Source organism: Ranitomeya imitator, chromosome 3 (assembly GCF_032444005.1).
Source record: "Ranitomeya imitator isolate aRanImi1 chromosome 3, aRanImi1.pri, whole genome shotgun sequence".
Taxonomy (NCBI): domain Eukaryota; kingdom Metazoa; phylum Chordata; class Amphibia; order Anura; family Dendrobatidae; genus Ranitomeya; species Ranitomeya imitator.
This window is the reverse complement of record NC_091284.1, coordinates 385,898,202-385,912,176: the sequence shown is the minus strand read 5'-3', so window position 1 is coordinate 385,912,176 and position 13,975 is coordinate 385,898,202. Positions and strand designations below refer to the sequence as shown.

The 13,975-nt window shown below is 43.4% G+C and overlaps 1 protein-coding gene across 1 annotated transcript in view; it reads right to left on the bottom strand.

Annotated features, from left to right (window-relative positions):
• Positions 1 to 13,975, bottom strand: part of CSMD2 (CUB and Sushi multiple domains 2) — a 1,686,610-nt gene that overhangs the window by 1,499,845 nt on the left and 172,790 nt on the right. The window lies entirely within an intron of this gene.

Sequence of the window (13,975 nt, the reverse complement as noted above, 5' to 3'; positions counted from 1 at the left end):
TTGGCTATGGATCCTGCCAAACTACAGGCTGTGATGGACTGGCAGGAACCCCATTCTCTTAATGCGGTGCAGCGCTTTATGGGGTTCATTAATTATTATCGCCAGTTCATTCCGCACTTCTCAACTTTGGTAGCTCCCTTGGTTGCCCTCACCAAGAAGGGGGCGAATCCCAAATTGTGGTCTGAGGAGGTCTCCAAGGCCTTTAACTCTATAAAGTCACACTTCGCTAGCGCTCCCATCCTACATCGCCCCGATGTTGATAAGCCATTTATCATGGAGGTGGATGCCTCTTCTGTTGGTGCTGGAGCAGTCCTCTTCCAAAAGGATGCTCAAGGTCGGAAGCATCCTTGCTTCTTTTTCTCCAAGACCTTCTCACCAGCAGAGAGGAATTATTCCATTGGGACAGGGAGTTGCTAGCCATGAAGTTGGCTTTCTCGGAGTGGAGACATCTCTTGGAGGGAGCACGCTTTCCCTTCCAAGTCTTCACAGACCATAAAAATTTGGTGTACCTGCAGACAGCCCAGCGGTTGAATTCTCGCCAGGCCAGATGGTCCTTATTCTTCTCCCGGTTTCATTTCACCCTCCATTTTCTTTCTGGGGAGAAGAACATTCGGGCCGACGCTCTCTCTCGCTCCGTTGTGTCATCTGCGGAGGAGGAGGAGGAGCCTCGGCTTATTGTCCCCACCGAGAGCTTGAGAACTGTGGCCTCGGTTTCGCTAGAGTCTGTGCCCCCGGGCAAGACTTTTGTTCCATCCAGTTTGCGACCGGAGGTTCTCTCTTGGGCACACTCGTCCAGGGTGGGTGGACATTTTGGTACCAAAAGGACATCTGAGTTACTGGCGAGGACATACTGGTGGCCGCATATGGCTCGTGATGTCACAGAGTATGTTCCGGCGTGTGTCTCTTGCGCCAAGAACAAGACTCCTCGGCAACGGCCAGCTGGTTTGCTTTATCCTCTGCCGGTGGCGGACAGGCCCTGGGAGATGGTCGGGATGGACTTTGTGGTGGGCTTACCCAAGTCTCGTAACTGCACCATTATCTGGGTGATCACCGACCATTTTTCCAAAATGGTGCACTTGGTGCCTCTTCCACGGCTACCTTCTGCACAGGCGTTGGCTGTCTTGTTCGTTAAGCATATCTTTCGCCTACACGGTATGCCAGACAAAATTGTTAGTGACCGGGGTCCCCAGTTTGCGTCTCGATTCTGGAGAGAGCTTTGTCGTCTACTCAGTATTGAGTTGAATCTCTCTTCGGCATATCATCCCGAGACGAATGGGTTGGTAGAGAGGGCCAACCAGACCTTGGTCACATATTTACGACATTTTGTTTCTGCCAGGCAGGATGACTGGGCATCCTTGCTACCGTGGGCAGAGTTTGCACTTAACAATGCCGTAGCCGACTCCACCGGTCAGACTCCATTCCTCCTAAATTACGGCCAGCATCCGCGTGTTCCTGTGCCCATGCCTGTGTCTTCTGCTGACCCCAGGGTGGCAGACTGGGCTGTGGAGGCACGGGACATTTGGGACCGCACGCAGGATGCCATTCGGGCCTCCAAGGAGAGAATGAGGTCCTCCACCGATGTTCATCGGCGCCCTGCTCCGACCTTTGCTCCTGGCGACTTGGTGTGGCTCTCCGCCCGTAACATCAGGCTGCGAGTTGAGTCCACTAAGTTTGCTCCTCGCTACTTGGGTCCCTTCAAGGTTCTCGAACAGGTTAATCCTGTGGTCTACCGTTTGGCTCTTCCTCCACGCTTGGGTATCACCGACACCTTTCATGTGTCCCTCTTGAAACCCGTATACATGTCCCGGTTTTCCGAGTCATCTGCCGGGACATCGGGTTCGTCTACGGACGATTACGAGGTGAACGCTATTTTGGGGTGCAAGGTGGTACGCGGCAAAAAGTTCTATCTGGTGGATTGGAAGGGTTATGGCCCAGAGGAAAGGTCATGGGAGCCTGCTGAAAACATTCGGCCCCACAGCTCATTGCTGCCTTCGAGCGTAGCGAGGCCCAAGAGGGGGGGGGCCCTAGGAGGTGGGGTAATGTTAGGTCTCGAGTTCCCGCTTCTGCACAGGGGGAATCTCGAGCCATCTCCGCTGCGGTCTCCCATTCTTATCCAGCCGCAGTGGAGTCTGCTCAGCAGGGACGTCGGTCCCAGCGTCTTGCTCAGTCTCACTCTGTACAGAGAGTTACTGCTGCTTCTTCAGCTTCTGCCATTAAAGCCAGTGCTGGTCAGCAGCGAGCGGACTTCTCTGGGACTAAGTCCTTGTCTGCACACACTGAGCATGCCCAGGGCAAGATCTCCCGTTGGAGATCGAGGGTCATGTGCTCAGGCTCTGCAGCACATTCCATTGGTCCTCTTGGCAGGTCTTGGAAGGGCAAAGTTTCTGTGGCCACTTCCTGTGCTGCAACTATATAAACTGCGCATGACCGCACGGCCATGCGCTATTGTACAATTGTTAATGTGTGTATGTTGTGAGTGCAAGTCGTCCTTGGATACCCCTACCCTATTGAATGTCTGTTCGCGGAAGGTGTATGGTTGCTATCTAGCGCCCGACTTATCCTACAGCACGAATCACACATTACAGCGTCCAGTTGCTGTGACCGCCAGTACGGCGCCGTGCACTTCCTCTGTGCTTTCCTTACCCAAGCCTGGGTGGTTAGTGGCGTTCGTCAGTGCGGCACCGCATGCACTCTTGTGCCTTAATATTGTTATATAGTTTCCTTACACACCCAGTTGCGGTGTTGTGCCAGCAAGGGTCTAATCGGACTTCAATCCTAGTTGGGGTTGAGTTCGCTGACTACTTGCTCGCGCTCTATGTGCGGTACCGCGGTCCTGTGACGCAACAGGATCGCTTCCTTCACGCTGGGTGAAGTTTAACCCACGTGTGTATGCTTATGAGTACCGCCATATAGTCCGTCATTACTTGGCAGCAGGTTCCATCTCTGCACGGTGGACCCCGGGCTGCGAACGCACCATACTCTATCTGTCTTATTATTTGGTGCGTTCCGCTAGCCCTAACAGTACCAAGCTGTGACATCTCAAGTTTGTATCACCAGTTGTGAGATCAAAACTAGTTTTATCACAACTGTTTTTAGTCGGATAAGCTGTAGTGATATCATGAGAATAGCTATCTAAGTCAAGTAAGCTCTTTGATTACCAGCCTTCTTTGCGGAGGAGTGCGGAGGAGTGTTTATAGCCAAGCCAGTGTGAAGTGAATGGTGACTGTAATTGCTCCTTGCACTGCCTCAATGTAAGGAAGAGAGCAGCTACAGGGAGAATAAAACTTTATTTTCTCCTTATATCCACTGCTCCAATAAGTAAGCCAGAACGGATTTATTTATGGTTCTTTACCTGCAGTCTGTTGCTATTTCTACAGGGAAATAAAGTTTATCAAAGTGACAGGTTACCTTTAAGGAAAGCTACTGTCGCATCACATCTAGCTTTAGTCAGCTAAGCTGAGGTGTAGACGCACAGAACCATATGTATTCCCAAACAGAAAACTCGAGAGCATATACTGTTCTTACACAGTGGGTCTCAGCAGTTGGTCTGTACCCGGGGGCAGGAACAATGTCACCTCTCCATGAACACAGCAGTGACTTTCCAGATACAGAAAGCTAGACCTGACTGCTACTCTTGTCATTGCCTTGGGCAGTGTAAACTAAAAATGCAACCCTTCACAGATACAAATTTGCAACCCTGCTTAAAGATGTACGATATGATCCATTTTTGTCAGAAGGCAATATTATATCACTGTGTCCTAAATGGTAACTCCACTATTGGCCTTTTAGTGAACCATTCAGTGTATACAAAATTATAATTTTTCTATAAATATACAGTATAATTGACTTACTTCAAGTACTCTTCCTACATCTACATAGGAATACATCAGTCCTGCTAGCTCCTCTTGGACTTGCCTGCAGTAAAGGCTGTATGTATATAAATGACCCTTAAATTTAATGTCATGCCCAAAATGCTATTAACCTGCAGAAATGGGATTTTTCTGCAAGTTTACAGTATTTCAATTTTCGACAACCACCCTACTTAAAGCACTGCTACCGGGAGGAAATGAACTTTATTCTTCCTGGGAGCTGACGGCTTTCAGTCATAGAGGCAGGGCCAGAGCAGCTTCAGTCATCATTCAGAACACAGTGAAAGGGGGCTGAATGCATGCACTAGCCCATTGATTGACAGTGATAATGTGCAGAACAAGCTGTCAATCAACGTACCAGGACGAGCTTACAGTTGCTGTGTACTGAGCAGTAAGTGAAGTTACTCTGGACACGCCTCTCTGACTGAAAGCTGGTGGATCCTAGGAGAAATGAATTACACTTCTTCATGGGAACCACACTTTCAGTAAGGTGATGGGACATGGTTAGAATGCTATAAACTTGCAGATTGACCCTACAGCTGTAGTGTAATAGCATTTGAGGACATGACAGGTTCTTAGCACTAAGATTAAAAAAGTACTAACAGCAAAAATGTGATTCTCTAATCCTTTCTATATATGTGTTTGATGCAGTGTAGGTGCAATAAAATACTTATTAATCACCATCTTCTCCAGATTCCAGTGCCAATCCACTCTTCTTCTAAATCATTTGACGTTAAATCAGACTATCTGGATTACACAGGGGCTTATCTGTGTACTGGAATTCGGTAACTGCGTACTGAGAATCGGTGGGGCACTGGAAGCTGGCGATCAGTAAGTATTTTAATGCACCTACATTATTTCACATATATATTTAGAATGGATTAAGGGATATAGATTTTGGTGGGAGTGCTTCTCTAAGTCATATTACAAAGTGTTACAAATTCTTTGGCGTCTTTTCATAGTCCTGCCACTTTTTAATATGAGCTGTGAGATCTTCTCTAAAAAATATTATCGGATATCATAGTATCTTTTATCCTATGAACGTTGCTTTTTTTGTTTGTTTTTTTTCAGATCAGTTCAGTTTTCTTCAGATGTGTAATTTGGAAACGGATATTTCTCATTGCATTATTTATGTCTATAGATATGTGGATGTCTGCAGCAGATTGCCAACACTATAGGGATCATAATCATTAGCCCTGTTTGCCCCTGGGGGCCGTTTCCCTATATGTTACACTGTTCTTGCAAACATTGATTTTCCTCTATTTCTATAGCTGTAACATTTATCGAGTGGCTCAGTAGGGCTGATTTAAGGGGTTTATGGCTGTGTTTGTACCCTATAGGATTTACATTTTATGTTCTTGCTTTGAATCTTAAAAGTGTCTTTTATTTTGATCTTTTATAAAGTACATGTATTTACAGACATTTTAAGAGCTCATTTGCAGTCTTCTCATAACCTACTTTACTTTTTCTGTTTCTGATTTTCAGATCTGATTTTCAGATCTCCAACAATAGTAACAAAGATTTTAGAGCAGTGTCATCCATACAAGCAGTGCACTGGTCAATAGCGTCTATAAAATGCCTATTATCTAATGGTGTTCTCTTACTAAGAAAACCCCTTTCCGCATGTCCTAATAGGGACAAGAATGTCTCCCTTTCATTTTTGATAAATAGACTAACCCTCAATACATTGTCAAAAACAATACACTGGCTGAAAGTATATTTTAACATAGTAAATCATCCATGCTACATTATTTACTGCCACTGTTCTAACAGCCCCAACACATTAGACAAAACACAAATGAAATGGCAAATTTCAACCATAACAAATGACTGTCAGCTGGTTTACTTCATTTTCACTGATGACTGACTGTTGAATGAAGTTCGATTTGACTTGCTTTTTGCACATTTGATTTGCAACGAAAAACTTTGCAGAAAAGTCAGTCCTAGAAATCTTGTAGTTGCTCAGAATATACTGTATATGTGGGGGAGAAGAGAGAGAAAACTCTGCTGACCATTTGAACATAAATTCATGTTGACCATAAGAACTTACACTACATATGAGATAGAAAGAACCGTGCTTACAAAAAGAGTTTGGAATGTATATGAGAAAAAGAGAGAGAGCGGGAAAGAGTACCCTGTAAATCATAAGAGCATACTCACTACAAGAAAGAGAGAGGGCCCCAGTAATCATAAGAGCTTATGCTCTACAGAACAGAGGACCTCATTGACCATATGAGCCTACACTTTACAGGAGAGAGAGGATCTGCTGATGAAAAGAGCTTACACTCTACAGGAGAGAGAGAGGGCCGTTGACCATACAATCCTACATTCTGCAGGAGAGGGAGGACCTGCTGGCCATAACAGCTTACACTCTAAAGAGAAAGTGTTTGAATGATCTGAAGATCAATACGCTCCTTCATAACACAGTTGGGAATATCGTTTTATTTGTGTCCGATCATCAGAACTCATCGGCCATAAAAATCCAATATTGGCTGATGCAGTCTGTGATGTATTTTTGGCCATCAAGGAACAATCATGTCTATTACCAAAGAGTGGTTGTTATCAGGCCATTTTCATCAACTGTTTATAGAGGGCTTTAGGAGCAATGGGACATATCTGGCAGAAGTGACTGTCTAATGTTACATTTTCCAGTCCATTAAAATTCAATAACTTATTTTGGAATCATTTGGAAATTTCGAGATTATTACAAAAATCAGTCAATTTCAACAGTGACAATATGAATATACAGGTCCTTCTCAAAAAATTAGCATATAGTGTTAAATTTCATTATTTACCATAATGTAATGATTACAATTAAACTTTCATATATTATAGATTCATTATCCACCAACTGAAATTTGTCAGGTCTTTTATTGTTTTAATACTGATGATTTTGGCATACAACTCCTGATAACCCAAAAAACCTGTCTCAATAAATTAGCATATTTCACCCATCCAATCAAATAAAAGTGTTTTTTAATAACAAACAAAAAAAACAACAAATAATAATGTTCAGTTATGCACTCAATACTTGGTTGGGAATCCTTTGGCAGAAATGACTGCTTCAATGCGGCGTGGCATGGAGGCAATCAGCCTGTGACACTGCTGAGATGTTATGGAGGCCCAGGATGCTTCAATAGCGGCCTTAAGCTCATCCAGAGTGTTGGGTCTTGCGTCTCTCAACTTTCTCTTCACAATATCCCACAGATTCTCTATGGGGTTCAGGTCAGGAGAGTTGGCAGGCCAATTGAGCACAGTAATACCATGGTCAGTAAACCATTTACCAGTGGTTTTGGCACTGTGAGCAGGTACCAGGTCGTGCTGAAAAATGAAATCTTCATCTCCATAAAGCATTTCAGCCGATGGAAGCATGAAGTGCTCCAAAATCTCCTGATAGCTAGCTGCATTGACCCTGCCCTTGATGAAACACAGTGGACCAACACCAGCAGCTGACATGGCACCCCACACCATCACTGACTGTGGGTACTTGACACTGGACTTCAGGCATTTTGGCATTTCCTTCTCCCCAGTCTTCCTCCAGACTCTGGCACCTTGATTTCCGAATGATATGCAAAATTTGCTTTCATCAGGAAAAAGTACTTGGGACCACTTAGCAACAGTCCAGTGCTGCTTCTCTGTAGCCCAGGTCAGGCGCCTCTGCCGCTGTTTATGGTTCAAAAGTGGCTTTACCTGGGGAATGCGGCACCTGTAGCCCATTTCCTGCACACGCCTGTGCACGGTGGCTCTGGATGTTTCCACACCAGACTCAGTCCACTGCTTCCTCAGGTTCCCCAAGGTCTGGAATCGGTCCTTCTCCACAATCTTCCTCAGGGTCCGGTCTCCTCTTCTCGTTGTACAGCGTTTTCTGCCACATTGTTTCCTTCCAACAGACTTACCATTGAGGTGCCTTGATACAGCACTCTGGGAACAGCCTATTTGTTGAGAAATTTCTTTCTGGGTCTTACCCTCTTGCTTGAGGGTGTCAATGATGGCCTTCTTGACATCTGTCAGGTCGCTAGTCTTACCCATGATGGGGGTTTTGAGTAATGAACCAGGCAGGGAGCTTATAAAAGCCTCAGGTATCTTTTGCATGTGTTTAGAGTTAATTAGTTGATTCAGAAGATTAGGGTAATAGGTCATTTAGAGAACCTTTTCTTGATATGCTAATTTATTGAGACAGGTTTTTTGGGTTATCAGGAGTTGTATGCCAAAATCATCAGTATTAAAACAATAAAAGACCTGACAAATTTCAGTTGGTGGATAATGAATCTATAATATATGAAAGTTTAATTGTAATCATTACATTATGGTAAATAATGAAATTTAACACTATATGCTAATTTTTTGAGAAGGACCTGTAGTATGTGAATCATTCAGATTAATTGAATATTTTGGGGGCTGTTAATCTGTTGATCCTTTTATGGCTGAGGAAAAATAAAGGATTAAGTGTACCGAAAGGTAAAATACCTACTTCTTATGTCCACCAGTGGGCAAAGTCTTAGACACCTAATGTTGGCATAGGCCACTGAGAATGGTCTGATTGCTGTGCGTGCCCATATATTTCCAAAACTATACAAAACATTGCTGCAGCTATTTTATACACGCATTTATTTTCTGAGCATCAGGCTGACATTTCGCCAGGTTCTTTAAGGATAACAGATTTATTCATTATAATGAGGATCTTAGTGAAGCAAGGATAAATGTTACATTGAGAACTTTTCGTTCTTGATCAGTGCTTAGTAGTGTTGAGCGATACCGTCCGATACTTGAAAGTATCGGTATCGGATAGTATCGGCCGATACCCGAAAAATATCGGATATCGCCGATACCGATATCCGATACCAATACAAGTCAATGGGACATCAAGTATCGGAATGTATCCTCATGGATCCCAGGGTCTGAAGGAGAGGAAACTCTCCTTCAGGCCCTGGGATCCATATTAAAGTGTAAAATAAAGAATTAAAAAAAAAAATATTGTTATATTCACCTCTCCGGCGGCCCCTGGACATCAGCGGGAGGATCCGGCGTCCGGCACGGCTTCTTTCTTCAAAATGCGCGCCTTTAGGACCTGTGGAATGACGTCCCGGCTTCTGATTGGTCGCGTGCCGCCCATGTGACCGCCACGCGACCAATCAGAAGCCGCGACATCATTCCTCAGGTCCTAAAAGGCGCTCATTCTAGGACTTTAGCTGAGGAATGACGTCGCGGCTTCTGATTGGTCGCATGGCGGTCACATGGGCGGCACGCGACCAATCAGAAGCCGGGACGTCATACCACAGGTCCTAAAGGCACGCATTTTGAAGAAAGAAGCCGTGCCGGACGCCGGTTCCTCGCGCAGATGTCCAGGGGCCGCCGGAGAGGTGAATATAACAATATTTTTTATTTTAATTCTTTATTTTACACTTCCGATACCGATACCCGATATCACAAAAATATCGGATCTCGGTATCGGAATTCCGATACCGCAAGTATCGGCCGATACCCGATACTTGCGGTATCGGAATGCTCAACACTAGTGCTTAGGAGACTATGGATTTAATATGTAACCTCTGGTTTCATGTTAAGTAATAAACTTCTATACTTTCAGAATATAGCTTTATTCAAAGCCGACGATGATGCAAAATAACTCTGAATTAAAAAAAGCTATGGGATGAAGGCGATAGTAGGAACAGAGTTAGGCAGCCGCTCTCAGGGGTGTACCCCTGCTAACCACCATTTAAATCAGTCTGAATGTGTATGTGATGTTTATATATTTATGACTCCCAAAATGTACAGCAGAGACAAGCTGTTGCTAAATGAATAAATGATCAATAAACTAACAAGCATCCAACAAGAAATGAAATATGAGGAGGAAGTAATGGGAGTACCTTCTATTATTTATTAGGGAATGTCGTGAAAGTATACTGATCTTCAAAAATGTATGCTGCACCTATTACTAAGACAGTCATAATGTATAAGACAATACAAACACACGAATAAACACACGTCAGTAAATAAATGGGTTCTGATGTAATGTAACATAGGTTTTACACAGTTCACGCTTTCTAGAATTTGGAGGCAGTTCCGGGGAACTTGTCATATAACGAATCAGACCTGAGCTCCCGAATTTCGTGTATGTTTTACTCTGACAGGTTCAAGTGACAAGTTCCACTAAATAAGTAAGAAACATTCATATGCAAATGTATTAACAAATTTAGGGTAAGTGAGGTGTGTTCTTGGAAAATTCAGCATATTCTGAATCTGGCATTTTTCCCATAATCTTCTTCATAGGACTTCACAATGCCAGGCGAGGAGTATTTTTTAAGTGATACACTATATAAAGTGACACCAAAAATGAAAAAGAAAAGCTTCAAATTAGCAAAACAAATTTTTAAAATACAACTCTTACAAAAATTTCGTGTGAGGGAGTTTAACATTTACCCCTATACACACTCTAGGTGACAATTGTATGATCACTGGGTTTTTATTGCAGGGACATCCACCGATCACTAGGTTAGGTCCTGAGAAAAAGAGGAAAAATAATAAAGTTCATACCCCCAATCTAATGATCACACATTTATTGCCAGCTGATAGAGGCGGCACCTTCATTAGATTTTAATATAAGTAACTCTGTCCTTACAGTAAAGGAAGTGACTGAAAGGACTATCTTATCCATCTTACCCTTAATTGTTGGTCCTTGAGAGTTTCTGAAAACAACACAATTTTGACACAATTTTCTTAGTGTGGGTAACTTATTATATTTGAACCTCTTTAATCTGAAACTCGGTGGCTCAGTGCTTAGCACTATAGCTTTGTAGAGCTGGGGTTTTGGGTTGAAATGGCACCACCATCCCACCAAATTGAAATCCCACCAACATCATCCACGTGTTTGCGTGGGTTTCCACCCACACTACTAAGACATTCTGATAGGGAATTTATATTGTGAGCCGCAATGGGGACAGAAATGATAATATCTATAAAGCACTGTAGAATTAATGGCCCTAAATAAGTGAGTAAAATAAACACATTTTCCATATTGAAGCTATGCTGCGTCAGGGGATTTTAAAAAAGAGACATTCTAGTACCTACTCAAACATTCAGAATTTGACCCCCTAAAATGCTCCCACATGTACAGGACAGATGATCTTGCCGATTTAGGTAGTGGGGGCTATCTAAGGTGTATGTTGCGATAGAGCAAGATTGGCCAGCCATCTAAGATATATAACGGATGACGTTGGTATAGAGAAGGATCAATCATTTGCAGTTTATTTGCCCAAGCCTTCTTTTTCCCTAGAGATAAGTCCCAGCATCTGACAGCAGCTTACTCTAGTTTCCCAATACAGAAAACATGCATACTAGGCCAATATGTAGGGTTCATTGGGAGAGGATGAACAAGCATCGAGATATCTATTGATTATAGCTACTATAATAGAGATCTTTGCAATAAGTTCCAAGCAAAGTCAAAAGATTTTATTAATACTTTTGAATATTTGCTTTAGTTGACTTTTTTCCAAAAAGTTAATTAGTTTTCTCTTAAAAATAGCAAAGTTAAAAGAACACGAGGTCTCAAAATTTCAATCAGACAACAAACGGCATTTTGTATTTCTTTATTCTCAGAAGTACTAGCTGTTACTTTTAATCAAGTCTATTTTTTTCTGGGATGAAACAAAATGGCATGTCCATTATCCCATTTTACGGCATGTCAGAGTGTTTTCCTTGGAAATTGTGTGATAAAGGTGCATTGTGATTTGACTGAGCTCTTGCCAAGCTGATTCTGATTAAACTCATAATAGATATGCAAATCTTTTCCCCAGCATTCGGACTGATGTATTTATGCATTCGTCCGGGGGGACTTTTCCGGCGAGATTTTAGTTTGTTTGTCTTTTTTTTCAGCAAAAGAATCATAAAAGAAGCAGTTTGAATTATTCTATGGAGCTATTTCTGCAGTGTGTTGTTTGTTTACACAGCAATGGATGGAATATAATGTATGTTTCAATATACATATTACGAGGCAGTAAACGAAATGTGTTCTTTGGAGATGAATTTATGGTTTGTTTTCACATGCACTGAAGTGCTCTTTCTGCCAAAACTCATTCCACAAATCATACTTATTGTAAATTTTACTGAGATACAGCTCAAGCTGTGATAACTAGCAGCTACTAGTATTAAAGAACGTTACACATTTAAAGGGGCATTCTCAAGGAATTTAATCTGCTTTAGTTAGATAGCATTAAAATAAGCAAGTTTTTAACTTCCGTCCTTTTTTCCCTGCTTTCATTCACATGCAATAAGATATTTTATCTTTCACAGTATACTGCTTGCTTCCATGGATCTTGGCCACTAGTACCTGCTGAGAGTGCACAGTAAATACCATCCAGCAGATGGGTTAACTCCTGACATACTAGTCAACTCTCTCTTGACCACTGATTTCTATGAATAAAGGTACCGTCACACTAGACGATGTCGCTAGCGATCCGTGACGTTGCAGTGTCCTCGCTAGCGATATCGTCCAGTGTGACAGGCAGCAGCGATCAGGCCCCTGCTGTGCTGTCGCTGGTCGGGGAAGAAAGTCCAGAACTTTATTTGGTCGCTGGACTCCCCGCAGACATCGCTGAATCGGCGTGTGTGACACCGATTCAGCGATGTCTTCACTGGTAACCAGGGTAAACATCGGGTAACTAAGCGCAGGGCCGCGCTTAGTAACCCGATGTTTACCCTGGTTACCATCCTAAAAGTAAAAAAAAACAAACACTACATACTTACCTACCGCTGTCTGTCCTCGGCGCTGTGCTTCTCTGCTCTGGCTGTGAGCGTCGGTCAGCCGGAAAGCAGAGCGGTGACGTCACCGCTCTGCTTTCCGGCCGCTGTGCTCACAGCCAGTGCAGGAGGAGTGCAGAGCACAGCGCTGGAGAACAGACGGCTGTAGGTAAGTATGTAGTGTTTGTTTTTTTTTACTTTTAGCATGGTAACCAGGGTAAACATCGGGTTACTAAGCGCGGCCCTGCACTTAGTTACCCGATGTTTACCCTGGTTACCGGCATCGTTGGTTGCTGGAGAGCGGTCTGTGTGACAGCTCTCCAGCGACCAAACAGCGACGCTGCAGCGATCCGGATCGTTGTCGGTATCGCTGCAGCGTCGCTAAGTGTGACGGTACCTTTAGTTAGCTGCTTATCTCCCTCACACTCTGTCTCACTTCTGACAAGCTGCTCTTATAAATCTTGCAAAATCTCAAGCCCCCACCATTATCATCTCTCAAAGCAGGTCACCTAATTTTGGCTCTTTGCTCTCGCTGTCCTGAACCGTGTACTTGTTCAAATGCCCTTTAATCTCCATATGTAAACATTGTTATAACAGTGTAGACTCCAGAACAAACCACTGATAGATAAATGTGATGCAGCAGAACTTGTGTTCAGTGTTATAGTTCTACTAAGGCCGGAGTCACACACAGCGAGATACAGCCAAGTCTCGCAGGGTAAAACCAAGCTCTCCAGAGCGGAGCGTGTGGCCGCACAGCAATACATGGAGCTGCACGCTCCGCTCCGGAGTGACAGTGCCAGAGCTTGGTTTTAACCTGCGAGACTCGGCCGTATCTCGCTGTAGTGTGACTCCGGCCTAATACTGAAGCTCTGCTGTTTACCCTAACATTTAATCAAGAAGGAGAGCCTTCCCTGCCAGAAAACAGGAAATAAGGAGACTGAAAAGAGACTGTATTGCACTGGGTTGTTCAAGAAAAAAACTTGAGTATACCCCTTTAAGCATCTCTAGATGTGTCTCAAAATTATATTATAAGTATAAGGGAATCCAGGCCCCATCCTTAACCAATTAATAAAACATATTAGCCAATGTTCTGGGCCCTTTCATCTTCTGTTGACTACATCTGGAGTTGTTCTTGTGTTAGGCTGACCTCTCTTGTATTAGAAATTTCTGAATCTCCCAATGTGATCTAACTGTTTTATATGTATATGAATCACTCAGTTCAGGACAGGAGACCTGATGGTCAGGAATACTCCCAAGCCAGAATGGTCATTGTGGTTCGTACTTAAACCGTGAATGTCCGACATGTGAAACCAGCCTAAAGCTGATGAGTCATTTTACTCCCAATGATTTTAATGTGGAAGCCCATGTGT